This window comes from Taurulus bubalis (assembly GCF_910589615.1).
Source record: "Taurulus bubalis genome assembly, chromosome: 13".
In the NCBI taxonomy this organism is placed as follows: Eukaryota; Metazoa; Chordata; class Actinopteri; order Perciformes; family Cottidae; genus Taurulus; species Taurulus bubalis.
In genome coordinates, this window is record NC_136601.1 from 8,449,582 (window position 1) to 8,471,798 (window position 22,217).

At 39.6% G+C, this 22,217-nt stretch overlaps 1 protein-coding gene across 1 annotated transcript in view; it reads left to right on the top strand.

Annotated features, from left to right (window-relative positions):
* Window positions 1-22,217, top strand: part of gfra4b (GDNF family receptor alpha 4b) — a gene marked incomplete at both ends in the record, with an annotated part of 38,466 nt that overhangs the window by 918 nt on the left and 15,331 nt on the right. The gene's annotated exons all lie outside the window — the stretch shown is intronic.

Consider the following 22,217-nt stretch of genomic DNA (forward strand, 5'->3'; position numbering starts at 1 on the left):
GGCACCAACTTTCCTTCTCAACAAAGGCAGGAATATGCATTATATCTCGACCCTTTATTCATTAATATCCTATTTGGAGGTCTTAATTAGAGGAATGAATGCCGTAAGAAATGCTGAATGGAAAAGAATGCATTCGGCTTTCTGAATCAGCTTTTCTCTCTGTAATGACGTTTGATGGTCACATTTATTTGGTATGATTTGCCTGGTAATAGCTGATTACAGACAGACAGGGACATTTTATTCTCCAGCCATATGCTTGGAAACAACTCAAGTCTCTGGGCTTGTTTTTGCAAACCTGCATATTTAAATATATGTTTTAAATACAGCAGTAGTAATCGAGTCAAGACACATTACTGATAAACCGGATGCTGATTCTAGGCAGTTTAGCCATCTGCTCAAATCAATTAGCCAACACCAAACTGCGAAAGGTCAGAAACTGTTTGGATGACTCAACCTTTTTATGTGGCATTCTGGGCAGTTTCTGTGACTTCCAAGGCTCAATGTGGACTGAAAACCAAACTCACTTATTATCCAGCTCCCGGCCTGCTCCAGCCAACACAGAGGGATCTCAAAATCACCCCAATTTTCCAGAAAGAGATGGAGGGAAAAAAAAACACATCATGAACCTTATTTCTCAGCTTCAAATACTGGATATTAGAGGGCATTGTTAGACCATTTCTTGGCTTGTTGCAACATTTAAACATTTTCTGTCATATATTTGTGCTCATTATTTACTTTTCAAAACACAGAGCCAGAAATGCAAATTAATCTTCAATTTTATTTGTATAAGTATCCAAGATAGTTTGTTATTGTGAGGTCTTAGTCAATGCAGATGCCTGACTTGTAAAACGGTAACATTTACATCATCATTTTTTTCTATCCATAATTTTGTCATAATAATCCAATTAATGAATACTTCAAGGGTGAAGGGATTTTCTTTTTTCCAAGAACACAAACAGGACATTTGAGGGCGTCAACTTGGGCTGAGAAATTGTAATATATATTTTCACACATTTTATAGGCAAAGCGTTTTATCTATTCATTTTATGAAGTAAGATAGATCTATGATGAAAATAATCTTCAGTTGCTGATCTTGAACATTTATACGGACGACATAACGGATGTATTTTTCCATCGATGCAAATCAACCAATATTTCTACAACAAGCTTTGTTTGGTGAAGCTTGCTCATGTGATCCATGTTGGTCTCAGCTGAGACATGAACCTCGAGAAGTGATGAACTTCAGGTCCTGACAAAGACATCAATCTCGCAAACAGTTAGTTTATACATTCAGTGGAGTTGAAACAAACTGGATCACTGTTGCTTCTACCGTTGTGAAAAATAAAAATGAATCCCAGGCAAGTAGTTGACTGTCCCAAGCTTTGATTTTATCTGAATGATAAATGTGCACCTGGACTCGCATTGACAGATCCACATGGAGGCTCGAAATTACATAGAATTAAGCTCAACTGTGCAGTGTAAGCCTTTTTTTATGATAAGCATTTTCCTTCAGTATCAACTTAAAATGGTGAAAAGGCACCGCCGTCACATTGCGACCATTTTATATCAAATCTCAATTGTAGCGCGAGGTGATTGCATTTCAAATGAATGGGTCAAACTGAAAGCCGAGGAGTGATCTCTAGTGGCACTCAAACTGGTCGGGCTTGCAGTGAAAAAACAGTAGCAGCTGACACGGAAATGCAAATTGGGTAATAACTCTTCTAATAATTTACATTTTTCTGATTAAGGCCTGCCACAGACTTTTAGTTTGTCATCTGATTTTTTGTACTTTCACCTCCTTTCTCAATCAGAGATGCTTTTTAACAGCGACCAGCTTCATCCCACCATCAAGCTATACTTTTTGATTTAATGGTTTTGACATTGTGGGATATGACCTGTGTCTTTAATGGAGACAGATAAGTACTGCCAAGCATGCTATTACCTAGCATATTGGCTGGCCTCTTGTAGGGGATTTGTCATGAATCTCATATGAAGCAGGCAGTAACCATGGCGGACATGCAGCCCATCACAAGCTTATGCCGTCTTCATGTGCGGCAGATAGGTAATTCTGGTCCCAGTAAAATATTGATATTATTGGTGAGAGGAGATAGTGTAACCTTGACAATGGGTGTGAAGTCAAACATGATTTTCATTTTATAAGAAAAAGTAAAAAAAAATGTAAGGAAAATAAAAGTAATTGTAAATTAATAAAGCAACCAGGAAGATAGAAATAATCGCAAATTAAATAATAAACAAAGCAATTAGTAAAATGTTGACGCAAACAATCTGACTCAAGAGAGGAATAGGAGCGGAGCTTGTAGCCACCGGCTAGTCACCAAAACATTAATTCCACTTTAAGTATAACACAATATGTATTTGAACCTTCATACTTGCTGTTGGTCAGGTTGAAATACTTGGTTGTAAATGTGCCATAACTAATAGCATTTCATTGCATTTTTTTACATTTATTTTCTCACCCTAAAAACACTGACTTTCTGTTTACTCTTTTTATATTTATGTGGTTGACAAGAGCAAAAAAGATGTCTGACATGGCTATACAACTTGGTTTTATCAAAGTTTCGTTTAATTTGCCCAAATAAGTACCAAGAGAGGAACTCATACTTAACTTTCTGGATTTCTTATCCTGGAACATACTATATAATTTGGACTGATTGGAGGGGAAATGTAGCCTGGCTCGACCACATCGCCATCCACAGCACTGATTTAAACAATCAGGGATTTAAACAAATGAATTGATGTGAAATGGCTACTCAGTCTGATTATCATGCAGGGAAAATGCATGACTCAATTGGCACTCTGCACATTCACCAATTAATTTCTCGCAGCCTACGTACTCTGTGGAAAGCAATTCAGCTTGACAAAAGGCTAAAAGCAGTCAAGTCAGCTAATATGTAATTTAAGCATCCTTTACATTTGATTATTTAAGAGTGAGGACAAAGGTACAGTCTTGAACATGTCAGTGCTCATTGGTGGACAAATGTATTACATACACCATTTCTAAATTACCTCAAACTAATCTTTGGCATTTCTGAACTGACATTTCTTGTGACGTCTCTCCTGACATACACCAACTCTTCTGCATAAGGCTTATATAAGCCAATATATGCCCAGCTGATATTGCCTCAGGTCTAATACCTGGGTTACTCTTGAGTTTGTGCTTTAATATAAAGGATTTTGAAGTGAGAATCTTTACCGTAAGCACTATTATATACTGTAGTAAAACAGGTGAGGAAACAAAGGAACATTTTATGGATTCTGGTATAAATAATAGCTGCAATAACGACTTAATGCATCTGTCCTAATGGAAATAAAACAATAAAGGATGCAAGTTTTCCATCTAAAGCCTATCAATATATGTGAGTTACATTTACTCGCTGGCAGAGCTGGGGGTTAAAAGCTTTAGAGACACAATGGCTGTTCCACTTTTCCTCTGTTCTCCTGCCTTCTTCAGAGCCCTTCAAAACATCTTTGTGTTTGTGAGGTTTTAAAATCTGCTGTTGACCTGGAACATTGCCATACATCTGATGTCAGTCAGTCGGATGGCTCTGGCCTTTATTGGTGACAGTATTACATTCATAACATCATTATCTGCCTGTAATAACTATAACAACTTCAAACAGTACATAAAGTTCAGGGTAAAAGCTGCTCACAGTTTAAAAGACTGAGGCAAGTGGTGACATTGTCAGGGCCTGTTGGGAGAGGGTTGAAGCCAAAGATGCAGCATTGATTAGGCGTGATGAATGTGGGTGAAAAATAAATTAGTCTGAGTGTAAAGCCCTAATCCATTATTGCTGTCGAGTCCCTCCAGTTATATCACTGTTACCTCATTACTGAATGTGTTTACATTTTAAGAATCATGCAATTGAAGGCACTCTGTTAGGACAAAATAACCAACAACAAGTAATAGGGGAGACAAAGAATACGACTCTTGTCTATTTCACATTTATATTTAATGTCTTAAGAGGCTTAGTAGCTTAGTTTGCCAATAAAAATAGGACAGACTCTAATTCGGAGTTACAATAATTGGTAGAAGCTGTAAAAACCTTATTGTCTAAACATTCATAGTAATACATTTATATATAAAAAAATAATATACATATGGCCCTTCAAGATCAACTGCTTCATCAATTTCATTCTCATATCTTCACACATCACTTGTATCATACGTTTCTGATCCCAGACTATTCACATTGTGTCCGGTACTTTATGTCAACGTAAGGTAAAATCTGTGTATGTACATGTACATGCAATAAGAAAGTTGCTGAAAACATGTGAAAAGACCCTGAACGTAGTGTGGAGTTCGACCGTTAAACCGTTTCCCATCATTTTTGGGTTTAGGATGTTTTCTTTTAGGATTTTTCTTGATGATGCACCAGAGCCATCCTTAGCCCCTCCCCTAACACTACATAATAACTAGATTGGATTAGGGGTAGGCAATATGACCGCATTTAGAAAATTTGATTTTGCAGTGATGCTATTTTTATTTATTTGAACATTAAAAGGGATACTCCACTCAAAACATATGAACTAAACCCCTCGAGCATGTAAGTTAACATTCCGCTAAAGAAGCACGCAGCAGTGAGATGGTCAGCAAGCAGTAACGGATATTCTGTACGTACGTAACAAACCAGTGTTTCCTATAAATTGATTTGTGGCAACCCGCCAGGAGTGGTTGTAGTTCATGGGGATGAGTGGTTCGATCCCCATACTCCCCGTAGTTCACATGTCGAAGTGTCCCTGAGCTTAACCCTAAAATTGCTCCCAGGGCGCTTCACTAGGGCCCGCCCACTGCTCCTTAAACACTAAGGATGGGTCAAATGCAGAGAATCATTTCATGTATGTACTATGACAAATACAGTTTCTTCTAATGACATGACCGCCACATGATTTATTTTATTTTAGTAATAGTGCAGTGCCCGTTTTTGAACAGTCCGATTGCTTGGGCCCCAAAAGTTCTGCTTGCAGTTTTGTCGAGAACCGCTCATCGTTTCACGAGAACACTCTTCTCTGGTATTAAGCCGTTCCAGGTTCCATTTAGGTAACGTCGTGTTATGTCAGGGATTATTTTTAAAAGGACTAAACTTGATGCATCAAATCCTACATTACCCACAATGTAACTTGATTGTCAACAATTGGTTCAGATATTTGACTAATCTAGCACCCATTTTGTTTTTTTACTCCAGATCCCAAGATTTTTTTCACTTTCAAACTTAGTCTCCCACTGGAGCCACAAAAGGCACAAACACCTAGTCCTCCCCAACACCTGTAAAGAGACCTTATTGTGTAGGATGGGCACTTGGTGGTTAAGATATTATGTTTAGTACCAGGACACCTGTGCTGCTAATGTGTATCTAATGATAATGTAAGCCACTGTGGAAAATGAAATGGCACATTGGGGTTTACAAAACTAAGTACATGGTTTATTAATACATAAATGTAATGTACAAGCAACGCCTTACAGTGGCTCATAGTCCCAGAATAACATATTTATTATTTCATTTGCCTTTTCCTCTGAATGTGTTTAAACATAAGAAAACACTCAAGAAGCTGTAGCTGGTTTTATAGTAAAGTTACTTTCGAGTAAGTTGGGCCAAGGGACAGAAACCACTGACAATAGTCCTGGCGAGAGAACCCCGCTGTATTAAAGCTGGATGATGCTTTGGATGATGCTTTGTTTTCGGAGACAAACTTGTCAATCTACCCAACAGTACATTTTGTTTTGTTTGATTAACATGTGTTCTGTGAACTGCTGAGGAAGCAGTTAGTTCCCCCTTAGTCTAGTTGCATTATGAGATTAAATGAATAAAATAGCAATGCAAACATTGACATGCAGTATCTGCTTCCACCAAACACCCTCTCCCCTTTTCCTTTGCCTATCTCAACATGACCCTCAATTATCATGTTTCAGAGTCCAAGAACTCAGGTCTGATTCTCTGCTAAAATATCAAACGATGCCCTCTATCCCACTGGTAGGCTGTGTTTAAAAGTGAGACAGGTAGAGACTGCAAACTGACTGTATAACTGTCTCTCATATGAAAGAAAAGAAAGTACCAGTGGTCATTATCTAAACTCAAGTGGCAGTGATGTATTCACAGAATGGGCTTCCTTTAATCTGCAGAGGACACTTGGTTTAAAACTGCTGTTGATGACCAAGTTTAAAGCGAGAAGGTGAACATGACACAGTACTTGTATAAGTAGGGCTCCTGATCAACACTAAAAGCAGCATCCCCCGATCCATTAGACCTGTTAGGAAATTCAGACAATGTTTTTGAGGTTACGGACATACAGTGGCCTCTAAGGGCCAAACAGAGGCTCATTAACTCGGAGCCTGTCGGTGGTTATCCAGAGAGCACGACTGTTCTAGGCAAGAAGGCATAGCCCCATTGTGACACAATTTCAAAACGGAGGGCTTAAGCTCCACTTCCTGCCTCCTTGTTGTATTTCTGGGACACTTCTAAATCTATTTGGGGTGAGCAAAGTTTCATGAAGATGAATGGAAGCAAATTTTGGAAGACTACATGCGACAAAGGTGGAAGCACATATTTTCCGGTCTCCCTCCTCAAGTTAGCTGAGTGTGAAATTAGTATTTTCATTGCCCATGAGGCCTGCATTACGGCCACTGACTGAGTGAGCATACCTTTATTTTACTTTTCATTTCTAGATGGACAAACAGCAACGTGACATCAGCAATAAGCTGGGAACAACACTGCAGCTTTATAGACATTGGTTATTCAGAGACGTAATATTGAATTTTATAAGACAAGCAGATGTGTGTAAATAACGTCGCTCTGGCTTATTCGAATGTAATAACCTGAAGTCAATGTTGAACTTCTTTTTGATTAATAAAGGGACGTTTCAGTTTCCTCTCTGACTTGCTGGCATTAATAACCACAGAGTTCAGACGGTGAAGAGACCTTTTGATGAACCAGTCATCTCTCCTCCCCCCCCAACCCCCCTCCAAACAGGAATGACTGCCGCTGATATTCCAATCCCCTTTTCTGCGTTCCAATTTTCCTGTGGTAAAGAGCTCCTGTTTTCCACAGTGGTCAGCTTTTTGGGGAAACTTGTACAGCAAAATTTAAGTTTTTGTATGATTTTTCTTTTGTATGTCTCTCACATAACTTATTTTCAACATAAACACAAGACCCACTATGTTGGCAAAAGTTTTCAAAAGTCTTCAGCGATGTGAGCCAAAAACTGAAAAAAAGTTTATAAATCGACCTCAAAGCCAGAAAATGAGCTTCGACAACAATACTGGCAAATGTAGCATCCTTAAATCATTGTGAACTCAACACAAGGCTTTATGGCAGGCACAATGAATGCACTTTTTTGATATCTGTAGCTGTGCATGTGTACTATATGTTATGTTATTATTTGATTAAAATAAGTGCAACCCTAATCTTTATGGTATTTAATTACGTTCCATTGTTTACATGCACAGGCAAGTGAATTACACTGCAGTTCAGCCAGTAAGTGGTATATTTTCTTATCAGCGTTTCCAGACTACACCATATACCAGCAGAGCTATGGCACCAAGCAGTTTTTCACTGAAATTAATTTGGCATCTTTATGCCTAGGAGGAGCTCTTCAGTTAATCAAATCAGTGAAATCAGTTTGTGGCCTAACCACTATAAAAAAGGAATGACTGGAAATGCGTGTTTGCACGATATAAATGTAATTATTGTCTAAACAAGAAATAGTATTAGTAAATTGAAATACGTAAGCTCGCAGCAATCCATGAAACCTCAGGCTGTGTGTGTCATCGCTCTAAACCACGTCACTCGTACTTTTTCCCCTCCTGGTATTGCTGTTACGAATGTGGAGCCTGCCAGGGGAAGAGACATCGGATCTCATCTCAGTGAAAATTATGTTGAGGCTCCCCGAGGTGATACAGTAATGCCAAAACAGATTTTGCAAAGTATATTTCATTATTCAGAAGAAAAATCAACCACCACTGTGCAATCGAGAAAAACTAAATAAATCAAGGATAGTTTATTCATACTGATAAGAGCAACGCGTTTCTATCAGTGCGCCATCATCTGTGGTCACAACCAGAAACACTTGAGGTTGATTTGTGTTTGACAACATGCTCATTTTGCAGTTTCCAGCTTTGCAGTTCAAGCTTTTTTCCTATTTGTTATTTATTTCATTATTCTTATATTTATTTATTGTTCCAAAAATGTGGTCCAGTGGCATATACAAAAGCACTAACAAGAAGGTACTGGATTCAAATCCGGCTCCTAGTTAGCATATTCTCCCTTCACTTCTGCACTGCATAATTAGCCTCGGATATGACTGACCTATCCAGAGCTGCTTTGCTTGCACAGAAGAGGTTAGAAGATGGATGGATGAATAGCTATTGCTCGAGAGAAATGCTATTAATTGGGTCTGTGTGTATCACCATCCTAAATAAGATTAATAGATGTAGAATGACATGAAAAGGAATGCGATCCTTGGCCTGAATGTCTTGAAGTTTAGAGAGATGCTGCCCACGAGCAAACTAACACCTACAATCTGAAGTGTTCACTTTAACAGGCTCAGGTCTGAAAGCGTTTAAACATGTCTATTCTTGTGAGACTCACGTGGCATTACACCGCAAGTGGCCTTTAAAAGGTTCTTGTAGTGGAAATAAAGCATTGTGACGTGTGGATTTGTTGCAAAAGCTGGCTTTAGATGGAATTTTGTATTTTCTTCCAGCCAATGTCTAGGAGAGAGAAATGTTTGTACTCAACATGGATACAAGACTCGTTGGATTGACTGTAGACTGGAATGTCCATTTAATGCAAAACAGCATATTCATCTGATCAGTGAAAAATACTGCAGAGTGTCTAAGAATCCGTTTGCTTTGTTCTGGATATCCAATACATATTTGTGTCCTGTACATTTTGTTCCACCAAGCAACCTCAAGAGGGGATTAGTTAACCTGTTCTGCTGTATAAACTTGTAATGTAAAGATGATAGAGGTTGGATGGAGTGCTGCTCGATTCCTCCAGTGTTCAAGGAAAGGAAACACACCATTACCAAGGCAGCAGACAGGAACCGGCTGGAGGGCACCTGTCTGTGTGAGCTGCAGTGGATTTACAACATCTGCTCCATGCAGCAGAGGATGCCACCTCCGTTCCCCGGTCCTCGATTAATTCTTTTAGACACAGGGAATGAAGCAGCCAACAAATTGCCAATTGTGTGCACAGAAGATTCCGTCTCACTTTCATCTTAACGCTACTCATACTGAATATCAGGAAGATAAGTTATTCAATCTTTATTCAGTTGTCAGGAATATTTGTGTCTTCAACATTTGTTCAAACTTGAGGCCTAAACTCACTGAAAACTGTAAGTGACGTCCCTCATTTGAAGCGCTCCTATGGGGCATTGCAGGCATCATTATATTTTGTATATTATAATACCCCTTAGGCTTTTTTGATCACTTTGTTGTTGCGACTACAAAAACACTCAGTTGTACAGTGGTGTCACTGAGTGAAGCTCCTCATTACTTCATTAACAATCTTTGGCAGCCACCGTCCTGCAGAGAGCACACATTTTTGATCAACCTTGAAACTACAAATGCAATTATAGCAATGCATTTCTTTAATAAAATATGATCTGATGGGGAAAAAAATCGTAGCTTTTAATTTCATTTAGCTCTTTCCAAACAGATTCACCAGCTGCAGAAAATACAGCTGCGGACGTTGGGAATTCATTTGACGCTCCATCATAGAAACCAGGCTGGAGTTGGATGTTATTGAAGATTGGCAATTTGTATTATATTTACATGTGGTTGGAACCCTCCGTGAGCATGTTCTACATCCACAACTTTCATCGACACGGCGGTACTTTACATGTCTCATTAACGGCCAGTGTGTGACGAGAAGTTGGCCCCGCTTGTAGAGGCCTTTGACTCTGTCACCATTTGGTCGATCCGAATCCCTTCCACTCTCCGTGCCTTGTTAGGTCCTAATTAATTGGATCAAGAGAATGCCACTAAGCGGTTGACAGCTCCATGTGAGTGATAACTGTGAAACCAGAGCCACATTCCCATGGATATGCCTCTGGAGAAGAATCACTCCGTATTAGGCCCATTGAATCTCTGCCACACGTGTCCTGGGGGATTCAACACTGCTGCTGTGATAAGGTGCAGCAAGACCCCGCTGCAGTGGGTTTGGAAGTTATTGTCATCTTCACAATGGTGAGCATAACGGAATAAAACAGCGTTCCCTATTTGATACAGTACACGGTTGGTTGGTTTCTGCAATACCAATTCAATTACATTCAGTACACTTTATATAATAGTTGTTTTATTGTTTGTGGCTTAGTCCGCCATTGTCAAGCTGGACTCAGATTGCCTTCACACACATATGGGATTCACATGCTTTTCCATTTTATCTCATTGGAATCAGCCTCTCTGTTCGGGCCTGTCTCTCCTTACCTCGTACCACAACTGTATTAAGTTACTGCTAATGAACCCTTTACTGCTGGCGAAACAGGCTTTTATTGTGAAGCAGCCACAGGAAACGCTACACATTCGTCACAGTGGTTACCTCAAACCACGATTGTTCTTTCAGAATAAGTTTACAACAGTTATTTTCGTGTCTTTGTTCGTGTGTCTTTGTTTTGCAAGGGAGTGACGAAACAAAAAGGCACAGCCACAGTGAGCTGTTAGATGACGGGTTGAGCTGTTAGATGACGGGTTAACTGTGTTGAGAACTACCCACACCGTGCATGCAGCATGAATTTAGATTGCGGTTGCCCAATTATTGACTGACTTTAGTAGAAATTATAATTGGTCGCACTAGAAACGGTCTTCTGTACATTTCCTACAAAAGTAGCTTGATTTAAAAGCTTAAAATTAGAAAATTGAAAGAAAAAAATATATAAAATTGGGCCAAATAAGCAAAATGGAGAAATATAGGCCCAGTTGCTCACCAGTTAAGAACAATTTGACACAATTAAGGGTCTGGGGCTGTAATGGACGTTTCTTTAGCCAATGCTCAATAATGCAGCGTAAAAGAGAAGTCGAGACATTTTTGGCAGCATTGTATGTTTGGGATGTTGATCCAATGACTCACCGTTCCACAGTTGCTGTACGCATTCATGTCCTTCTAACATGGGAGTAACACCTGTTTGGGGTTACGGAAATAACATGTTGTGCAAAACAAAAGGTCGGGTGAAAGCTGATGTTGCTCTCTTCAAGTCATAACAAGGCCATACGACTATTCAAGCCCAGTCTTAGAAAACAAAGGTCGTTTCAATACTAATATCTCGCTCAAGTATCTCTTGCATGCCGTTGGAAAGGTTATGCAGAGCGACAAGACAACAGAATACACACTGGGACGAACACTTATTGGACTAATTGTAACCAGAAGCTTATCTACAGTGCATGTCTACGTCTCTTACTTTAGACATTATTATTTGATGGTATTTCTTGAAATTATAACAGAACAACCTTTTGGGAAATGGCGCCACTGAAGTCGGTTTGACATTTTCAAGTGTGAATATTGTACGTTTAGATAAACTGTTAATTCATATTCTCAGGTCAATTTATGGGTTTCATTTCATCTATTTCGACATTCAGTCTAGTCATCCTCGAGGCTGGACTTTCAGGGGCAAAGTCTATTTTTTGATCAAGCAGGTTAATCACATTAATGTGCCAATATACATTCATTTTTAAACAGATTAACACACCAGGAATCCTTGAACAGGCAGCTGTGTGGTGACATACATTGCATTCCATATGAGCTAGCCTTGACAGTCTTGGTATTCAGGGACAAAGGAAAGTAAGGAAAGCAATCTATGTGATTATCATACAAATGGCAGTGCAGCACACAACAAAATCGAACCATGTAACCTACTGCCAGTGAATGGGTACACAGGCTTCACCCAAGTACATTAGCAACTGAAATGTATTGGAACAAAACAATAAGAGGTTACACCTCTACTATTCTTATTCTATTGTCATTTCCATTATTGTTCCTTACATTCATTAAATTCATATAGATCACATGAAGAAGTGGGTCTACTTAATGTGTGTTGGACTCATACAAGCAGCGTCAACGATTTCATCTCTGGTTGTCAACGTTTACAAAGACTCCAGCCTGCAGTGTAATTCCATCCACTTTCCTGCTACACCATAAATACATGAAAATGCATTGAACAATAATCTTTCTCGACTTGTTTTTAACAGCAGTTGGTTGAATGACATTACAAGTTGATATCAAATGAATTTCCTTCTCTGATAAAAGACCCAGTTCACCACAGCAGCATGCAACTCACACCCAACCTTGGGCAGCTGGTTCTCAAAGTAACTTTCCCCGCTGACTTTCCATTTCAAAATGTTCTCATGATAACTTCAAAGATGATTGACACACAGGGGTCTCCTAATGTAACTTTCATATCGGCTTGTATTGTAGCCACCAGCTATTTCAGCTTTGTGTCTGAGAAACAAAAGACAACACCCATGAGCCTCAACTGCTGGTATTATAAAAGAGAAGCCAGACGGAGGTGGGAATCATGGGATATTTAGTGACATCTAAATGTTTGTTTCAGTTGGAAACAATAAAAGGACCCAGAATCCCAAACTGAATGCATTTCTGTTGCATTATATTATGTCAACTTCCTGAGTTTTCTCGCCTTCGGCCGCTGTTAGCGGTGCAAATAAAAAGCTCCCAGGGCCCTGGCGGGAACCCACCGGACCATTCTGTTTAACCACGCTTTAAGATAAAACAGAAGGGAGGCATTTCTGTCAATTACAATTGTTTTTAGTCGCGTGTTTGCCTCTACACTTCCAGCTGCTGTATCGTTAGTCTCTGCCTGCGCCACCTTTCAAAGGTTTACCTCCATGCTCCAGACGGCACCCTTTTCCTGCAATTCATAATGTGAGTTACACAAAGCATTGGCTGGATTACTGGCCCTGCAGAGACGTTGCCGTAGCCGTGCGTACCTACATTGACCCAATTTAGACCATCATATCACAGACCCACCTAATCGATAAAGAAATTTGAAGCTACTATTTTTATCATCTATTTTAATTGATTTAATCGATTAGTTGTTGCAGCCCTCATCTGTTGATTCAACCTGCAGAGTTTCATGTCCGTTCAATACTTGAAGTGTCCAACAGTGAGTCACCTGACATCGTCATAGAGAGAACGAATGGGGGTTTTACTTCTGGAAGCAAGGGCACCTCGAATCACTCCTACAATCTTGCAACGCGAGACAACGCCACAAAAACAAAAGCCACAAAAACAAAGCCACCATACTGTATATACTCAATATCATTTGTTATGTTTAAATGTCTTTTTCAAACCACTTTAAATGTTGGAGGCTGTGTTAAATATGTATGCATGTATTTTAGAGCACTTCTGGCAAATTGCAAATGCATAAACGCTTATATTAATTTTGTCGCTTTAGAAACACACAGCTTGTTAGTCGGTCTCTAAACGGTTTTAGAATCTTTACCATTATTTTCACAGAAACACAGCAAACATGGTTATTAATGATGTCTCTTATTCAATTATACTTTAACTTTAGTCATGTTTAGCCATACAAGTTATAATCCAGGCAGTAAGTAACGATGAATTTCAGAGAGGAAATAAATTAGGACATTGTTATGGTTTATTGCCAGTGGAAGTTAAATTGAAGTGACTGAAAAAGAAAATTACAAGCATTTCCTGCACAGCATTGCTGTTGTTCTACAAACTGTGACAGAAATGTCTAATGGTTTTTTGCCTGAATAATGGATAGTTGTTGAGACTCAGCTGTTTCTGTTTACAATAAACAGTGAATAGAGGATGGAGCTGTAGAAGTTATTGTTGCAAATGTTTACCAGAAGATTTGAATAGGAATAAACACGTGAGAAAGAGAGAGAGCGGGAGACTGCAATTGGGGATGTCAAAATAACAGAAATGTGTCGTCAATACACACTAATACCACTGAAATTCCACAATATGAGATACTACAGTAAAAAGCAAAAGTTAAACAATAAATCCAATGTACTTCAACAGACACTCCTTTATTATCATACGAAATAAGGAAGTTTAACAGGTCAGAATTCCCTCTCCGTTATCTATTTTATATATAACTGTGAAATAATCTTCAAACAACAAGATACATTAGAATACATCATGATGTCAGAGTTTATTTTTAATTAATTAATACATGGGAAATTTCCTATTCTACATTTGATTTTTGGATGAAAAAGAACAGAACATTCAATACACACTGCACAATTACACACATTGTGCAATTAAAATGCACATCCTAAATCATAAACAGACGGTTTTACCAGATCATCTTTAAAACCATGCAAAGCCACTCGCTATGTTGTGAATCACACCTGTGACATGTTAATGAATGAAGAGAGCGTCACTGTGATCCTATCCTGTGTATTCCTACTTTTCTTTTTTAAGACAGCTCAACACCAACTTACTGTAAATGTAATCTATCACCAATGGTGTAAACTCTGAAGATGACAAATAGGTAGCCAGGTTTCACATTCTTGAGGAATGACTTGCACATTTTCTTTTCAGCCATATTCAGAAGTCCCACTAGGACTAACTGACAGTTTACTAGAAATTGCTTGTTTGGCAATTGCTGGTGTCAAACGTGGCACTCCGAATGCCTTTTGGTGTCTCTTATCCCTTTGTGACCTTTCAGCAGAGTCTTTAAAACAATGAATCACAAAGAAGCTGTGTAACTGAGCCCACTGCAGATCACTGTTGTAGTCCCACGGGTCGTGCATGATTGACAGAGTCCTGGGCGCTGAAGTCTATCTTAATAGGCTAACATCTGCTCACGCTGACCCACATTTCACTTTTTGTCATCTTAAAGTTGACTCTGGGTGAATGATAATTTCCCTGCACTGATATTCTTAAATAAAGTGGTTCAGTGTAGGTGTGAAGACGGCAATTACAGATCACGGAGGCAAATGGAGACACAAAATCAAACTGAGATGTAAAGGCAGTGCTGCTGTATAAAGGCAATGCAACAGCACACTGAGATAACTTACAGCTAAAACAGACCATCTGCATCTGGACCCATACAATTGAAAAAGACAGCAAAAGCCCTGAGATTTATTACCTTAAAAAAAAAATAACACTACGGAAATTGCCATGTTGTAACTCTTTATCGCAGTGGAGGCAAGGAGGCAATCAGCTGAAAAGGCCTATCTCAAGATTCTTGTGTGAGTTCTTCTCATCGCGGCTGCTTCTGCGGTATTACAACACAACAGATGGGTCCAAAGGACTGGAGGCATGCTGGGAGTCTGAGCGACACAGAGGACTCTGCTGTTAAAGAGTCTCATCAGTAAAAGTGGCCATCAATCATCGTACTGGAATGTGTGGCCCCTCCCCACTCTTGTAATGAGTCTTGAGCGACAGCAACAGCTGGCAGGTATTACGGTCTTGCTACAACATCAGACCCGACAGAAGGTTAACACTTAATCACTTTAAGGCACCATGGCTACTGTTCCGTAAATATTCTCCATCTTATTCGTGTGAGCGCCGGGAAAGGGCCACAAGGCACACCATTGTTCTTCTCCGAAGGACCAGCGGTGAAGTTACACTTTAACCACTCAGGTTCAGTATTTGCACTGTGTTTCGAAACCCTATATATGAGGAGGCCCATCATTAGCACGCCCTGTTTGGCTGGCACCAGTCCTGCTCAGCGGTGCAGACAGACAGCCAGCACTTTCACAGCGAGAGAAAAAACATGATGTGTCATGCTCTCCTCCTCTCCAAGCAAAGGACGATCTGCTGATAAGTTAATTGCAACCATTACATACCAATCGCCGAGGCACTCATAATGTTGCATTTTCCAAGTGAAGATAAAGCAGTATTTGTTGTGTGACATTGAGACTGAACTTGACAGGCCTTCGCACCGACATACAAATTGGCCTGCACTCGCTCTCTCGCTCTCTCTCACACACACACAAACACAGAGAGAGAGAGAGAGCGAGAGAAAACTTAATCACAGCCTTTATTATATCTGGGAAAATTAATTTAATTGAACTTGCTGTATAAAAGGTTGAGTAGGGGGGGGACAGAGTCATACCGCCACGGAGACGGCACACATCTGCAGGAAAACAACAGCTGGTATGACGGGATGGGTGTAAAGTTTTCCCAACCACCGGGACATTTACAAAAAAAAAAACTAACCTACAGCGACCAAGAATGGCACCCCCATTTTGGGGCACAACAAGGTCTCGGAGCTCCTTACACACTGAGCAGAGGAGCTCAACCCACAGTTATTGTTTAGAATGCGTGTCGCTGCCCGATGTGTATTATTTTACGTCAACTTGAGTTAAAACGTCTCGCCTCTTTTGCTCCTGTGATGCCGGCGTGCTATCTGAAGTCACACACTGGGGGGGAGCAGTATGCCGCCGTTGTTTGGTTCAGTCTGAAAAAAGCAAAGCCGGAGGAACGACTAATCAACTTTACGACCGTATTGCGGAGTCTGTGTGTGAAAGGGGCTAATGGTTCTGTATCCAAGCTGGCAGGGTGCTGTGGAGCGCAGTAGCGCCTTCCGGAAAACTTCACAAGATTTCTGCTGGTGGTGCTTAAAGTGGCCGCACACAAAAAAACATCTGAGCGTTGAACAAAAAAAGCTTAATTGAAACTCAGCTTCATAACAATAATTTGAATGTCCCCGTTATGAACAAGGTTTTGAAGCTGCAAACTATTCGGTACAGTCCTGTAAGCCAAGAATATTCCAGAAAAGAAAAAGGCCATGGATGTATCCAGAGGAAGGCACTGGGAGTGAGAGAGACAGTAAATATTTCTCCAAAATCGCACTGAATTCAATAATATCTTCTTTTTTTTCAACATTGTGAAAAACCCAAAAGGCATTTTTCACATTCAGCCAGCTTAGTATGGACGCATTCTTTGAAAAGAAGGAAGGCCTGTGTGCAGATACTGTTAGCATTATTATCGTCACCTAAACCAAAAGAGATGTTCTTAACTGTTGCTACTTGATATCAATGTAACTTCCTTGTCGACTCCATGTGTTTTCCCTCCGTTGGGAGAAAGATATTTTTCCTCGTCTGTGTTGTGGAGACTTGCTTCCTGGACTTATAGTGAGCAGCAGTGAGTCGATTCCAATAGAGTCTTTGTCCTGTAATCTTTCTTGTGGCGCAGAAACAAATCACGCTGTGGATTTGTCGTACGGTTGTTTCTATGTGTCAGCGAGTGGGTGATGTTGTGCCGAACAAAGTTTTCACACTTGGCCCGTTTCAGCATGTCTGTGATATGAGCTTCAGGTTGTTCAGAGAGCTTTTAGAAACCACCTGAGGAGCAATTAGGCTTTTGCAGAACACTAACACACACATCGTTGGAATATGTCAGATCTTTTTCACTTCAGTAACAATAACAGAGAAAGGAGAACTATGGAGTTACTGCTGATATTTTCAGTCTGCCTCTTTTTCAGGTACGGTTGAGCTAAGTGCTTTTTTCCATTACAGGTGTCTGTGAGCAAATCTTGGAACCATTGGTTTTTGGCAAGAGCTGGCATTTGTAATGTTTCCTTGTGGCCATCTTTTAGCAACAGGGAGCCAGATTCATTAAAGCCTCGTAGGTGGCAGACTGCAAACTGAACCAAGTATTTTTTTGGGATCAGATTAATGTGTTTTCACAGAAGTAATCTTTGTACGTTAGGTTTTTTTTTATCACCGTCACTAATGTCACGTTCACTGACCCACAGCCGAGCGTTCCTGTGGCGGACCATGTGTTTTCTTTTTTACAGAACTGGTCCAACAAGCGTCTACGCCGCGTAACTCTTTCCTCTTGTGGGTTAAGATGTAACATGATATGCCAGTTATTGGTTTCTTCAGTGATGTCAATTATTTTGAGTGTTTTGTAATTCCCATCCAGGCTGCGGTGAAAAGAGGGAAAACAGTTTTTCTGATTATTCTTTTCGTACAGACATCTGTGTCCTCCACTAGTCTAGAGGTCACTCAATGTAAAGACAGAAGTAAAGAAGAACCAAAGTTTAGGATCCTCCTGCAGCACCGGAGCAGTAATCCGCTGACGAATACACACAGCTGTAGCTATTTACAGTCCTAATTTATCACACACACACCTGTAAATCATCAGACAGCCATCATCATCAAAAACCAAATAGGCAATGATGCTGATTTGATGATAGTGATTTAGTTTACAGCACTCCTGTTGAAATGAGTCTACAAAGTGCTTCACTAACATGGAAGTAAAATGATGTGTACTAAGCCAACGATGGAGAAGACAACAATAAAAGCAATACAGTTCTGCAGATAAAAGCGTTGCCTTTAATCTCCCACTTTATTAATTTCCACTCTCATCAGCCTGTTATAGATATGGACTGTATGCACGCCGATATCGTGATATGAGACTAGATATCGTCTTACATTTTGAATATTGTAAGATGAAGTATTGTCATTTAGCTGACGCTTTTATCCAAAGCGACTTACAATAAGTGCAATTCGACCATGAGTACAAACTCAGAACAACAAGAATCAAGAAAGTACAATTTCTTCAATAAAGTTAAACCACAAAGTGCTATCAGTAAGTGCCATTTAAGTGCTACTACGGCGCTACCTTCCTTATTCAAGGTGTAGTCGAAAAAAATATGTGTTTTTAGTTTGCGACGGAAAATGTGCTATAAAGGCTGCATTATTAGAACGCAATGTCCTTTTCTGAACTTTTTAACTTCTCATGAGGCTGTTCTGTCATTTGTGTTTACCCATTGAGTCATTATATCCACATTACTGATACTTATTTATCAAGGTTCACGGTTTTTATTTGGCCATTTGTGCCTAGACCAACAGTCCAGACTCATTGGAATTTTTTTTCGCAGCGCTCTCCAAGTCAACAGTTTTGGAAGAAAAAGAAGAAGAAAAAAAAACACACTATAGAGGAAAGAGACCAAATATAAAACTATGAGAACACTATACAACATATAAAATATGAAATATGAAAAACAAAAACTTGAAACAAAATATAAAATATGAAAACCCTGAGTCAAAATAGAAAATATGAAATATGAAACACTGTACGAAACATGAAATATGAAGACACTGTACATGTGCAAATGTGGTCAAATATATCATTGTTACACCTATGTTTTTATAGCCATGATAGCATCTATGGATTGGTAATGCTGGTGGGTCGAACCACCATTTTGGTCCAGACTGAAATAGCACAACAACTATTAGATTGATTGTCATAACGATTTGTGCAGACAATCATGTTGCCCAGCGGATGAATCCTTATGACTAGTGATCCCCTGACTTTTCATCTCAAAGCACCAGAAGGTCAAGGACTATTGGATGGATTTCCATTTGGTAGAGACACTCATTTCGCTCTCAGAATGAAATGTAATCACGTTAGTTATCCCCTGATCAATCGCCATCATCATGATCAGTATTTCAATTGGTCCAATACTTAATAACGAATACCAGCAAAATGACTCCCAATCCAATCCGCCTCAGCTGAACTTTGTGTTTAGTGTGGATGAGCCGATGTGCTGTCGACTAAACTTTGAACATGGTAAACAGTATACCCGCTAAACATCAGCATGCTTCCTGTTGAACCCTACAGGCTGGCCTGGAAGCTCCTCCCCTACCTGGTCATAACTGGATTTGCTCATTTAGGCTGTGATCCCGTTCTATTCACTGTTGCAATTAGAGATTCTGTCAGGACAGCGTATCTTCACTAAAAGTCTCTTGCATTTGTATTCTCACTCCTGGCATTGATATAATCTCCTGCGACCGAGACCGCTTGACCGGTGAGTCTCGTTCCTCTTCCTAGCGGACTTTAGGATAGGAGGTTTTTCTGATTTTAACGTGATTTCAAAAGCTAAACTATAAATAAATCTATCTTCTAATTGCGAAATCTTGACTTTCCAAATCTTTGGAACGTCAGTTTGAAGGAATTGGACCAGAACTAAAGTGAAACGATTAATCATGCCCCCTAACAGGTGAAAGCGCCCCTCAACTGAACGCCAATGCCCAAGTCCTGTCAAAGCCGATAAGAGATAAGATGATAAGAGATTAATTAATGTCATAAATTAATAAATGCTCCTTTGAATCCCAAACGTAACCACCCACCTCCCTGCCTTTGTGAACACTCTCATTTACGAATGAAAGCTCAAACTGGTTTTCAAAAGGGAAAATGCAATGAGAACACACACGGGCACAGAATCCAGTTGTTACTAGTCGGCTCAGACCGACAAAGGTGCTCACTTGAAGCAGCGATTCGAGTCATGAATAACAACCACCATCCATCTTCGGTGTGTTCACAGATAATCTTTTGTTTACAATTCCCTCCGTTCAGACAGCAGCCTTGCATTATGGGATCAATTTGTACGTTTGTGGGGGCTTTTCATACTGCACAGAAAGAATGTGAAATTCAAGAATAAAAAACACACACACAGGAAAGAGAGATGCACGTTTGAAAGGAAAACCTGCCTTTGTTAACACATGGTGAGAACATGGCATGCTCCTGCCTCTAGTAATGGGGAGAGATTAATAATAAACATATTTGTCATTGTGACGACTATGCAAATACATGCAACATAATCAACAAGAGGCCGCTGAAGGAGTTAGCGCTGTGACATTGGGTTTATAATCAATTAATTGCAGTGGATTTAGAGGAGCAGGCATATGCAATATTCTGTATTTCTGGGAGCTGAGTGCCTGAAATTATGTATACTACTATTCACTGAAATGTCACTTATTCACTTATTATTATGTGTGTGTCCATGTTTGGAGATGGAGAAAGCAGAGCGAGTTTAGTCTCAGCTTCCTATAAATTGGAAGACCATTTCCTCTACGGCTGAAGCTCCTCTTAGGGAAAGCATTTGATTAAAGTCAAGGGTGGTGGTGAAGGTTGAGGAGGGGAGATGGTTATTAACGAACTCAATGGTTTCTATTTAGGACTTGATGCTTTCTTAGAGACGCGAGACGTCACTTTGAAGAATACACATTTTCAGGGCATTAAAAAGACCTCTGTGAATGTGATTCTGTGGTGTTCTCTGAATGCATTTTTACTTCTGAATTAAAGTTGTAATACATAAGATTTCAATCCTGGTCGATTTGGCAACACTCTCGGTTGGTGGGAACAGCAAGTGCAGTCAATTTCGTCGTGTAGCTGTTCAGCCTTGTTCTGTTACTCCCTGCATGCTGTAAAAGACCATTATCTCGTTTCAAAGAGGCCTTTTCAATGACCAGTCAAAGCCGGTGGTAACTTCTGTGACTATTACATTGCTTTTTTCTGGCTCTGCTTCACAATAATTGCCACCCCCGTTTGATGGTATTTACTATGAAACAGCAGCAGTCAGTATGATTAGCACTAAAAAAAGCTTGAATGCAACTGTGGGAGAGCAAACAGTAACAATGAGGCTGATATCAATGAGAAAAAATGACAAACAGTCACCATTTTGAACATGCTTGTGTTGGAAAATGTGAACACAGCCTAAGTCTTTCCGACCGTTGTTTACCACAATTTACTTCATAAAAACATTTAAAGTTGATGATTTACCGACTGCTAAAATGAAGGAGTTGATCTAACTTATATGTGACCTATTAACATTAGTTATTGGAATGGTTTGAGTACCAAAACTCCCTGCTTGATCCGAGCAGTCATAGATGAGCAAAGTGTCTAATTCATGCATGTCATGAAGTGATCCCTGACTTACTTCTACAATCATCAATTACTGTCTTTTTAATAGAAAATCACTTCAGAATCCTTTATGCCTCTGATGCCATGAATGGTAGTGTATATTGAAGTTATATATAAAAGTGTAATCAGGGTCCGAAAATAAGTTTTCTCCTCACCTGCAGCTCAAATTGTTTGACGAACCACTATGTAGATCTGTTTCCAATCGTAAACACTGAGTCAGTGGAACCAAACAGTAGAAATGTGGAATACATCAGGTTTCATACATCTCTTGACTATTTCAATTTAAAAAAAAAAAAAAAAGAAAATTAGTATATCTATAAAATAGTAATATCTGTCATGGTGGTAAGTAAACAGAATTTTTTTTTGTATCTGCAGCAGCCAACATTTACCTGTATTTGGCATTTGGCAGATGCTAATTTTGTTCCCCGAGTGTAATGATCGCGATCGTCGTCTTTCCTGGCAGCTACATATCTAAGCATTGCCAATAAAATCCTTTATCTACGCATCTCTGTTTGAGCTGTTGTGGATGAGATTGTTTGATAATGTGACAACTGT